Source organism: Scyliorhinus canicula, chromosome 29 (genome assembly GCF_902713615.1).
Source record: "Scyliorhinus canicula chromosome 29, sScyCan1.1, whole genome shotgun sequence".
Classification (NCBI taxonomy): Eukaryota; Metazoa; Chordata; class Chondrichthyes; order Carcharhiniformes; family Scyliorhinidae; genus Scyliorhinus; species Scyliorhinus canicula.
In genome coordinates this window covers 2,362,598-2,375,012 of record NC_052174.1, presented here as the reverse complement: position 1 = coordinate 2,375,012, position 12,415 = coordinate 2,362,598, and the positions used below count along the sequence as shown (strand labels likewise).

The window sequence follows — 12,415 nt, the reverse complement described above, 5'->3', positions numbered from 1 at the left end:
CGATGCACCTGGATGGATATTGTCCCGTTGGGCAGACGCAGCATGGGTTCATAAAAGGCAGGTCCTGCCTCACTAATTAAGAGGAATTTATTGAGGACGTTACCAGTGCGGTAGATAACGTGGAGCCAATGGATGTGGTATATCTGGATATCCAGAAACCTTTTGACATGATGCCTAACAAAACCTTGCTGCATAAGACAAAGATGCATGACATTAAGGATAAAGTAGTGGCATGGATAGAGGATTTGTTAATTAATAGAAAGCAAAGATTTGGGAAATAATGGGTATTTTTCTGGTTGGCAATCAGTAGCTGGTGTTGTCTCTCAGGGATCAGTGTTGGGCCCCCAATTGTTCACAATTTACATAAATGATTTGGAGTTGGGGACCAAGTGCAATGTGTCAAAGTTTGCAGATGACACTAAGATGAGTGATATAGCAAAAAGCGCAGACGATACCGGAAGTCTGCAGACGGATTTGTATAGGTTAAGAGAATTGGCAAGGGTCTGGCAGATGGACTAAAATGTTGACAAATGTGAGGTTATTCATTTTGGTAGGATTAAGAGCAAAAGGGATCATTATTTCAATGATAAAATATTAAAACATGCAGCTGTACAGAGAGACCTGGGTGTGCATGAGTCAGAAAAAGTTGGTTTGCAGGTGCAACAGGTGATTAACTAGGCAAATTGAGTTTAGTCCTTCATTGCTGGAGGAATGGCGTTTAAGACTAGGAAAGTAATGCTGCAAATCTATAATGTGTTAGTACGGCCGCACCTGGAGTATTGTGTTCAGTTTTAGTCTCCTTAACTGAGAAAGGACGTAGTTGCGCTGGAGTGTATGCACAGGAGATTCACTAGGTTAATACCAAAGCTGAAGGGGTTGGATTACGAGGAGAGGTTGAGTAGACTGGGAGTACAGACTCGTTGGAATTTAGGAGGTTTCTTGTAGAAACATATAAAATTATGAACGGAATAGATAGGATAGATGCGGGCAGGTTGTTTCCACGAGCGGGTGAAAGCAGAACGAGGGGGCATAGCCTCAAAATAAACGGAAGTAGATTTATGACTGAGCGTAAGAAGAACTTCTTCACCCAAAGTGCTGAGTATCTATGGAATTATTTGCCCAGTGAAGCAGTTGAGGCTCCTTCACTAAATATAGTTAAGATGAAGATAGATATTGTTATGAAGAATGAAGGCATTAAGGGTTATGACAGGGGTGGGCAAACTTTGCCGTGCAAGGGCCACATTCAGAAATTCACAATTTTAAAGGGCCGCATAGTAAAATAGTAAAATAAGTAAAATAATTAATATTTTAAATAGCCAAAATAAAAGGTCTTTAAAGAAAAAAAAGCACATTTATTTGAAAAACAAAGTAACTCAGTAAGTAACAGAACAATGTCAATGAGAATGATGCATCTGACTGCAGTCATTTACCAGTTTGTTGAAATCAGGTGTCAAGTTGCTTGTGCTGATCATTAACACTGACAGAAGCACCGCCTCGCTGAATCAACGATACAATCCGCGCGTAGTGGGGTGGATGATTGGGGCTGCATTATTGGTCAGTTTAGTTGGGTGTGCGACCAATAGGAGTCCAGGTTACAATCAATAATAAACACTCATCCACCCCACTACGCGCGGGTGAAAAGCCGCTGAAGTAAATGCGCTTATTCAATAAGCGCATTTACTTCAGCAGCTTTTCCCCGGCGGCTTTTCAAAAATGCCGGTTATGATTCCGGGCACCTCATTGGCGGGCAGCATAAAAACCTTTGTCGGGCCGCAGTTTGCCCACCCCTGGGCCGGAAAGTGGAGCTGAGTCCACAAAAGATCAGACATGATCTCATTTAATCGTGGAGCAGGCACGAGGGGCCAAATGGTCTCCTCCTGCTCTTAGTTCTTATGTTCTTATGTATGAAGCCTTCAAATAAACCATTTTACTCTCTCAAAGTTAGTTCTGTAAAGTCCCCGCAAACTAACCAGAACATAATTTAATGTAAACAATCATAATCGAAACTGGTCAATGCTCATTTTGTTCCATTATTATCGATGGTGTACAGAATAAAGTGTGGAGGTCTTCATTAAATCAGAGGAACACATCTGGCGGATTACGACTCAGGACGAATTTGCCCTCGTTGAAGATCCCGTTTCGGACAACCTCTCTCACTCAGTCTGGCTGGGAGCAGCGATGGATGCCCCCGGCTGCATCAGTGAGGAATCGTACATGAGAGGCAGGAACAAAGGAGCTCCCCATTTTCAGGGCACGAACTAACTTATAGGGGATCTTAAAGGGACAATTAAAGGGTTTCGGTCAGTTCCAAATGGCACTGGTTCAGAAAACGATGAGATCAGGATGGAGGTAGTGGAGTAGGGTGAGGGTGGAAGGAATGGGGATGGGCGGGGCAGGCCGGAGTGTATAAGGGATGGCGGGTTAACTTCGACCTGAGGGAAACGGAGCATAGACAAGAGGAGGGGTTGGGATAATTTTACCACAGGTGGCGGCGGCGATGTCAGGTCGGACGGTGGGGATGGGTGGGGGGGGGGGGGGGGGTTGCGGGAGAGGCGTGGGTGGTCGATCGTGTCGGAGAAGAGAGGGAACGACGGGTTGGCTGGGACCGGAGATGTGGCGCCAAAGTGTTTTGTGGGAATGATGCTGGATGCAAATTGAGAGCGGTTGGGTTACATCGAACATAGAACAGTACAGCACTCGGCCCTCGATGTTGTGCCGAGCAATGATCACCCTACTCAAACCCACCCTATACCCGTAACCCAACAACCCCCCTAACCTTACTTTTTAGGACACTACGGGCAATTTAGCATGGCCAATCCACCTAACCCGCACATCCTTGGACTGTGGGAGGAAACCGGAGCACCCGGAGGAAACCCACGCACACACGGGGAGGACGTGCAGACTCCGCACAGACAGTGACCTAGCCGGGAATCGAACCTGGGACCCTGGAGCTGTGGAGCATTGATGCTAACCACCATGCTACCGGGCTGCCCACTGTCAATTTGACACCGGGGCAGGATGTGTGCGGCGATAGGTGGATGTAAGCGGAGAGGGAAATGGGGCGGAGCAGAGCTGGGAGTCTGTGAACCAGAGGCGTGGGCGATGTGGGGACTGGAGCCGCGTTGTGGGGCGTGGATCATTAGAGTATGAACATAGAACACAGAGAACATAGAGCGATACAGCGCAGTACAGGCCCTTCGGCCCTCGATGTTGCACCGACATGGAAAAAAAACTTAAGGCCATCTAACCTACACAATGCCCTTATCATCCATATGCTTATCCAATACATTTTTAAATGCCCTCAATGTTGGCGAGTTCACTACTGTTGCAGGTTGGGCATTCCACGGCCTCACCACTCTTTGCGTAAAAAATCCACCTCTGACCTCTGTCCTATATCTATTAGCCCTCATTTTAAGGCTATGTCCCCTCGTGCTAGCCACCTCCATCCGCGGGAGAAGGCTCTCGCTGTCCACCCTATCTAACCCTCTGATCATTTTGTATGCCTCTATTAAGTCACCTCTTAACCTTCTTCTCTCTAACGAAAACAACCTCAAGTCCATCAGCCTTTCCTCATAAGATTTTCCCTCCATACCAGGCAACATCCTGGTAAATCTCCTCTGCACCCGTTCCAAAGCTTCCACGTCCTTCCTATAATGAGGCGACCAGAACTGTACGCAATACTCCAAATGCGGCCGTACTGGAGTTTTGTACAACTGCAACATGACCTCATGGCTCCGGAACTCAATCCCTCTACCAATAAAGGCCAACACACCACAGGCCTTCTTCACAACCCTATCAACCTGGGTGGCAACTTTCAGGGATCTATGTACATGGACACCGAGATCCCTCTGCTCATCCACACTACCAAGAATTTTACCATTAGCCAAATATTCCGCATTCCTGTTATTCTTTCCAAAGTGAATCACCTCACACTTCTCCACATTAAACTCCATTTGCCACCTCTCAGCCCAGCTCTGCAGCTTATCTATGTCCCTCTGTAACCTGCAACATCCTTCCGCACTGTCTACAACTCCACCGACTTTAGTGTCGTCTGCATATTTACTCACCCATCCTTCTGCGCTCTCCTCTAGGTCATTTATAAAAATGACAAACAGCAACGGCCCCAGAACAGATCCTTGTGGTACGCCACTCGTAACTGAACTCCATTCTGAACATTTCCCATCAACTACCACTCTCTGTCTTCTTTCAACTAGCCAATTTCTGATCCACATCTCTAAATCACCCTCAATCCCCAGCCTCCGTATTTTCTGCAATAGCCGACCGTGGGGAACGTTATCAAACGCTTTACTGAAATCCATATACACCACATCAACTGCTCTACCCTCGTCTACCTGTTCAGTCACCTTCTCAAAGAACTCGATAAGGTTTGTGAGGCATGACCTACCCTTCACAAAACCATGCTGACTATCCCTAATCATATTATTCTTATCTAGATGATTATAAATCGTATCTTTTATAATCCTCTCCAAGACATTACCCACCACAGACGTTAGGCTCACCTGCCTATAGTTACCGGGGTTATCTCTACTCCCCTTCTTGAACTAAGGGACCACATTTGCTATCCTCCAGTCCTCTGGCACTATTCCTGTAGCCAATGATGACCTAAAAATCAAAGCCAAAGGCTCAGCAATCTCTTCCCTGGCTTCCCAGAGAATCCTAGGATAAATCCCATCCGGCCCCGGGGACTTATCTATTTTCACATTGTCCAGAATTGCCAACACTTCTTCCCTACGCACCTCAATGCCACCTATTCTAATAGCCTGGGTCTCAGCATTCTCCTCCACAATATTATCTTTTTCTTGAGTGAATACTGACGAAAAGTATTCATTTAGTATCTCGCTTATCTCCTCAGCCTCCACACACAACTTCCCACCACTTCATTGACTGACATACCTAGAGAAAGCTTTTGGGTTTTCCTTGATCCTCCCTGCCAAAGACGTCTCATGTCCCCTCTTTGCTCGTCTCAGTTCTCTCTTTAGATCCTTCCTCGCTTCCTTGTAACTATCATGCGCCCCAACTGAAACTTCATGCCTCATCTTCACATAGGCCTCCTTCTTCCTCTTAACAAGAGATTCCACTTCTTTGGTAAACCACGGTTCCCTCGCTCGACCCCTTCCTCCCTGCCTGACTGGTACGTACTTATCAAGAACATGCAATAGCTTTTCCTTGAACAAGCTCCACATATCCAGTGTGCCCAACCCTTGCAGCCTACTTCTCCAACCAACACATCCTAAGTCATGTCTAATGGCATCATAATTGCCCTTTCCCCAGCTATAGCTCTTGCCCTGCGGGGTATACTTATCCCTTTCCATCACTAACGTAAAGGTCACCGAATTGTTGTCACTGTTTCCAAAGTGCTCACCTACCTTCAGATCTAACACCTGGCCTGGTTCATTACCCAAAACCAAATCCAATGTGGCCTCGCCTCTTGTTGGCCTGTCAACATATTGTGTCAGGAAACCCTCCTGCACACATTCTACAAAGAACGACCCATCAAATGTATTCGAAATATATCTTTTCCAGTCAATGTTTGGAAAGTTAAAGTCTCCCATAACAACTACCCTGTTACTTTCGCTCTTTTCCAGAATCATCTTCGCCATCCTTTCCTCTACATCCCTAGAACTATTAGGTGGCCTATAGAAAACTCCCAACAGGGTGACCTCTCCTTTCCTGTTTCTAACCTCAGCCCATACTACCTCAGAAGAAGAGTCCCCATCTAGCATCCTTTCCGCCACCGTAATACTGTCCTTGACTAGCAGCGCCACACCTCCCCCTCTTTTGCCCCTTCTCTGAGATTACTAAAACACCTAAACCCCGGAACCTGCAACAGCCATTCCTGTCCCTGCTCTATCCATGTCTCTGAAATGGCCACAACGTCGAAGTCCCAGGTACCAACCCATGCTGCCAGTTCCCCTACCTTATTTCGTAAAAACCTGGCATTGAAGTAGACACACTTCAAACCACCTACCTGAACACTGGCACTCTCCTGCGAAGTCAAATCTGTGCTCCTGACCTCTATACTCTCAATCTCCCGTACACCAAAACTACAATCCAGGTTCCCATGCCCCTGCTGAATTAGTTTAACCCCCCCCGAAGAGCACAAACAAATCTCCCCCCCAGGATATTGGTGCCCCTCAGGTTCAGTGTAGACCATCCTGTCTATAGAGGTCCCACCTTCCCCAGAAAGAGCCTCAGTTATCCAGAAATCTGAATCCCTCCCGCCTGCACCATCCCTGTAGCCACGTGTTTAATTGCTCTCTCTCCCTATTCCTCATCTCACTATCACGTGGCACGGGCAACAACCCAGAGATAACAACTCTTTGTTCTCGCTCTGAGCTTCCATCCTAGCTCCCTTAAGGCCTGCCTGACATCATTGTCCCCTTTCCTACCTATGTCGTTTGTGCCAATGTGGACTACGACTTGGGGCTGCTCCCGCTCCCCCTTAAGGACCCGGAAAACACGATCCGAGACATCACTTACCCTTGCACCTGGGAGGCAACATACCAAACGTGAGTCTCTCTCGCTCCCACAAAATCTCCTATCTGTGCCCCTGACTATTGAGTCTCCAATTACTAATGTTCTACTCCTTTCCCCCCTTCCCTTCTGAGCAACAGGGACAGACTCCGTGCCAGAGGCCCGTACCCCATGGCATACCCCTGGTAAGTCCCCCCCCCCCCCACAAGTATCCAAAACGGTATACTTGTTACTCAGGGGAACGACCGCAGGGGGTCCCTGCACTGACTGCTTCTTCCCAGTCCCACTTACAGTTACCCATCTATCTCCAGTCTTTGGTGTAACTACTTCCCTGAAGCTCCTATCTATGACCCCCTCTGCCTCCCGAATGATCCGAAGTTCATCCAGCTCAAGCTCCAGGTCCCTAACACGGTTTTTGAGGAGCTGGAGTTGGGTGCACTTCCCACAGATGAAATCAGCAGGGTCACTGACGGCGTCCCTCACCTCAAACATTCTGCCGGAGGAGCAATGTACTGCCTTCCCTGACATCACCTCTAGATTTAAAAAAAAACAAGAAAAAGAGAAAGAAAGGAAGAGCTTACCTGATATTACCTCAAACCCTGCTCCCGCTGAATGTTAAGCAAATTTAAAGGCACTCACTCACCTTCACGACAAGCCCCTGCTCCCGCTTCCCAACCACCGTGGGGTGGGGGGATTGGTTAGAGGAGGAGGTAGGGTGGGAAACACTCACGAAGTGTTTCGGGTTTAACTGTCACTTGCCAACAGCCCCTCCACAAACCACCTTCAACTTTGGCTGACCGCGCTGCACGTATGCAAATCCCCCCAGAACAGCTGATCAGTAGCTCTGCTCTGCTGCCCTCTGCTGGATGCTTGCCTTCACTCAAAAAAGAGTATGGACAAACAAGAGTAAAGTAAAGACGGGAGGGGGTACACACCCGTCTGGCAAGTCTCATGGAAGGACCAAAGGGGTGGTGTCAGAGGTGGGTGGCCAAACCAAGGGTGAATGAAACTGTTAGTGTCCGTCTAGAAATGAGGAGTGGTAGTTCTTGCATCGGGAGTGAAGTTTGGTCGCGTGTGGGTTTGGGGTGGATGGTGGGGGGTGTTATAACCGACTGGGATTGGGTGGGGAACATTTCCATCGTCTCTGATCAGGACAGAGCAGTGAGAATAAGGGGAGGGTTGTAATGACACAGTGTGGTCAATGGAGACGGCTAATTTCGGTGGTTCATACTGGAGAGTGGCGGTCCGGAGAATAGGGATGATTAGTAGTGTGATATCGTCAAAGGGTGTTTGGGCACCTAGGTGTTTGCACCAAGAGGGTGTAACAGGACAGTTCTGGGGGTTGGACTTGGAGGAGGAGGAGCTTGTGCCGGAACCCGGGAGTAGGACCGGGAGCCGTTTTATCCTGGGGTTGAACCAGTAGAGGTTTGGACGAGCAGGTGTAGGCCCTAGAGATTGTCTGGACCGGGAGGGGTCCAGATCTGGAATGGATGCGTCCGACGTGCAGGTGGTTTGGACTGCGCGGGTCTGTAGACCCTGAGCTTTGGACCAAGATGCGATTGGTCGGACCGGGAGGTGCTTTGAATCAGAAGGGTACTTGGACCGGGCGGGGGTGCAGACCAGATCAGAATGAGGAAAAAGCGGTAGGCGTTTTGACGACAACGGCGGGCAAACCGGGACAGGGTTTGACCCAGAGTGCTTTCCACCTGGAGGGAGGAGTTCGGACCTGAAGAGGTTTGGACCCAAATGGAAGAGCGGGCCTGGAGGGGATTGGACCGGAATGGAGGGGCGAACCAGGAGGGGGTTGATCGGACTGGAGAGGAGGACCTGCAGGGCTTTGGACAGGAGTGGACGGCCAGTCTTGGAAGGAATGGAAACGGAATGAAGGGGCGGATCAGGAGAGGGTTGGACCGGAATGGACGGACAGAACTGGAGTGGATTGAGCCGCAATGGAGGGGCGGACCAGGAGGGCGTCGGACGGAATGGAGGGGCGGACCTGAAGGCGATTTGACCCGTCAGGTAAACGTTCTGTGTGGGATTTGGAGTGGAAAGGGGATGTACCAGGAGCTGTTAGGATCTGGAGTGGTTGCATTGGGTGGGGGGTCAGGGGGGTTGGAAATGCAAGGGGCAGTCAGACTGTGTGGAGTTTGATCGGGAGTCGGTTCATGTGCATTGGATTGCATCGAGCCAGAAGGGTGGTTTTGACTGAAGGAGGAACAAAGAACAGAGAACAATATTGCACAGGAACAGTCCCTTCGACCCTCCAAGCCTGTACCGGTCATGATAACAATCTTGGCCAGAACCCTCAGCACCTCCTTGTCTTGCATTCTCCTATAACTATCCCATCCATGTATTTGTCGAGATGTCTTTTGAACGCCGTAAAAATATCTGCTTGCACAACCTCCCCTGGCGACGCATTCCAGGCACTTACTAACCTCTGCGTACAAACCTGCCTCGTACATCTCCTCTAAACTTTGCCCCATGGACCTTATATCAATCCCCGCTGGTGACTGACCCCTCCACCCTAGAGAAGAGTGTCTGCCCATATACTCTTTATGGCTGTCATAATCTTGTAGGCCTCGTCAAATTCGTCGATTCTAATGAAAACAGTCCGAAACTATTCAGCCTCTCCGCATAGCTAACACCCTCCAGACCAGGCAACATCCTGGGAAACCGCCTCGGCACCCTCTCTGAGCCTCGACATTTTTCAGGGAGGTATGGTTCTCCAATGGAGAGGAGGCGCGGATATGGCGTCCTGGTGATACGATCAGGCCACTCGTGACGGTGATTTGAGGGAGGTGTTGAGGGCTCTTTCCTGCAGGTTTATGCACTGTGCTTTCTTCACTCTAGGTGTTTCTGGAGTTTGAAATCATTTTACCCCCTCCTGACTCCGTCAGAATAACCAGCAGTTTAAAAGTGGCCGAACCGCTCAAATTTATCGATTTAAATCGCTTCTGTGAGATGTTACTGAGCCCATCACAATTGTCCAGGGATACTCTTCCGGAACCTTTCCGGGTGATCCCTGATTTGCGGTTTCCCAGCACGTTTCCCAGTAGATCCTTGCGGTGGCACCGCCCACCACCAAGCCGCCAGTGCCGCCGCCCCTAAATGTGACGCTGGCGTACCAGGATGTTCTGAAAAGTGTTATTCCAGTTAACATTCAGGAGAACAACGATATGAATTGCTCGAATTGCCGACTCTATTTAATAAAATAAATTGTTTATGTTTTCAATGAATTAGACTATTAAATGCACACATATTGAAAGTGAAAAAAAGACATTTCCAACGCTGAACACCTGACTGCCGAACTGTTGAAATTACATGCAGCTAATATGTTTCAAAAGTATCTCTAACCTTCTACCAATTTGCAGTTCCATTCTGTATCTCTCCGATTCCAATACCGAACTTCCTGTATTCCTTGCCTGATGAATGACACATCTGTCCCTCACTCCAGAGTTCTCGTTTTTTCTCTCCCCCCTCTTCCACTCTGCGTCTCTGTCTCTCAGTCTCTGGCTCTGCCTCTGTCTCCGTCTCGCTCTGATCCTAGCTCACTCCATCCCTCTCTCGGCACCTCTCTCTCCATCTGTACTTCTCTAAGTCTCTGTTCTGTTTGCCTCTCCCTCTCTATCTGTCTCTTTCTGTATCTGTCCCTCTCTGACTCTGTACTGCTCTCCGTCTCTCTCTGTTTCTCTCTCCTTCTGTCTCTCACACTCTTTTTATCTCTCTCCCCCCTCTCCATCTCTCTGACTCCGTCTCTCTGACTTTCTCTTTCGCCATTGATCTCTCTCTCTCTGCCTTTCGCTTCGCCTCACTGTCTGCCTTTCGACCTCCTTCTCCCTCTGTCCCTCTCTCCCACTCTCTCCCTCACTCTCCCTATTTTTCTCGATTGTTCAAGCTCTTACTCTCCATCTCTGTCTCTCTACAGTTGGCTCTTTTCCCTTGCCGTTCTGTCACATTTTTGCTCATTCTCGTTCCCTCTTTGTTACAATAACACTCACTCTGTCCAGCACATTGTCTGTCTCTCACTGATATCTCTCTCGCTTCGTATCTCTCTACGTCATTCGATCTCTCTCATACTTGCGCAAATGCTTCATTTAATTTCTCCTCCCTCTTTGCTTATTACTTGCATTATGCCTGTTCGGCACCAAATCAAACTTCATTGATGAAGATCAACATTAACATTGCCCTACACGAAACAATTCGGAACTCTTCGAATTTGCAAAAAGCATTACAGCAAGTCAGTTACAGTCAATGGACTGAATAAAGGCTGGCCCATCGAATAACATGCACACAAATATGACATTCTTTCCATAAAATCCTCCGTAAACTTGACACGTTAAATCCATGCTTACATACTGCAATAAATAGAGAACAGGTTGGAAACAATCGGCTGGGTTTGCTTCCTCTAATTTTAAGCTGAGTGGCGCTTAGATGAGCAACAAGATTCAAAAATCATGATCATAAACTGAATTCTGAATCAGAAAGGAATACAGAATTGACTGCACGAACAGAGAAACTGAAGAGAAGAATTTAGACACATAGGGGTTCTGACATAACCCATCTTCCTGCCAACGGCTAGAAATGCACACCGAGTTCAACACAACTGCAAGCATTGCAAACATCTACCATTTACTTACAGAGGCTTAAAAGGAGACATAATGAAGTTTTCCAGGGGAACATTCTAATCGGTCCAAGCTCCAACTTCGTGGCGACATGTGTTTGGATCATTTTAAAAATTCTTCCGAACACCGGAAAAGAACACAATACTGCAATGCAGAATGTCCCACTGACCCGTCAACATCGGGTCAGGATTGGTGGAATTAATGGAATTCATGGCATTCTCCCAAACATGCGCATGTTACGTGGATTGGTCATGTTTAATTTTCCCCTTAGTATCCAAAGATATCTAGGTTACTTCATCTGACATGCTAAATTACCCCTCAGTGTCGGAAAATACGCAGGTTAGATATGGTAGCGGGAATTGGTGTGTGTGAATGCGGGGAGGGGGCGATTGGGCCTATATACGGTGCTCTACCACAGGGTCTGTGCAGTCCCGATTGCCAGATGCCCACCATCTGCTCTCTCGGCATTCTATGGAATCCTATGGACTATTTCTCCCAGTTTCCTGTCTTCAAATCCACCTAAAAATGATCGGCAATGTCGCCGACTTGCCAATCAGCATCGTGATTCAATTGGACTATCGTTCCCAATGTCCTGCCTTTTCTCAAATATCTGCGTTTTATCCCCATCAGATATCAGTGAAGATATTGCACAGTGCACAACTTAAAATCAGTTTCTTCAGACAAGTGAACCGCCGTTCCAAGATGCATATGTCACCTTCTGACTCATGAAGAGAGCCTCCAAGTTTCAAGCCCTTACCTTCGATTTTTCTCACGATACTGCTGCATGGATAGAAACCCAAAAGCTGTTGAAGATGCGGTTGTAGAACTCACTGCTAATGTGCGAGGTGATTGTGTCAGTGAGATCATGTGCCTTCTGGGTCACATTGAGAAACAGACTCAATCCCACACGGCTTATTGTTTTGGTGTTGATTCACTTCAAAACACAACAGGCAATTTCGCCCTGTCAGTTCCGACTTGGAATTGTTATCATAACTCAACAGTTGGGACGCGAAGCAGATCTGTATCTGTAAAACCGCTGGAAATGTGATTTATTGTAACCACATCCTGTATCGTTGAAACAAAGACTGAGCCTCGGCCTCATCTCCAGCGTCCAGGCTTCTTCATTTCCGGCTGGCGGAAGTGTAAGCGCTGCGTTTGTGGACTGGCAGAATGGGAGCTAGGGGAGCAAGGTGGGTGGCTCAATACCAGTCGAAATTTGAGAGTTATTCTTGTCTTACTTCACCACGATTAACCATTGGTATCCCAACAGTTTAAGCAATTGTTTAAACATTGAAAAA

General features: G+C 47.8%; 1 protein-coding gene across 1 annotated transcript in view; it reads right to left on the bottom strand.

The window, feature by feature from the left end:
* LOC119958426 (Fc receptor-like protein 3) overlaps positions 1-11,999 on the bottom strand; it is a 224,100-nt gene extending 212,101 nt beyond the window's left edge. Inside the window, exon 1 of the mRNA XM_038786958.1 lies at positions 11,875-11,999. The gene's annotated coding sequence lies outside the window, so the exon portion shown is untranslated. The remainder of the gene's footprint in view (positions 1-11,874) is intronic.
* Positions 12,000-12,415: the final 416 nt, after the last annotated feature.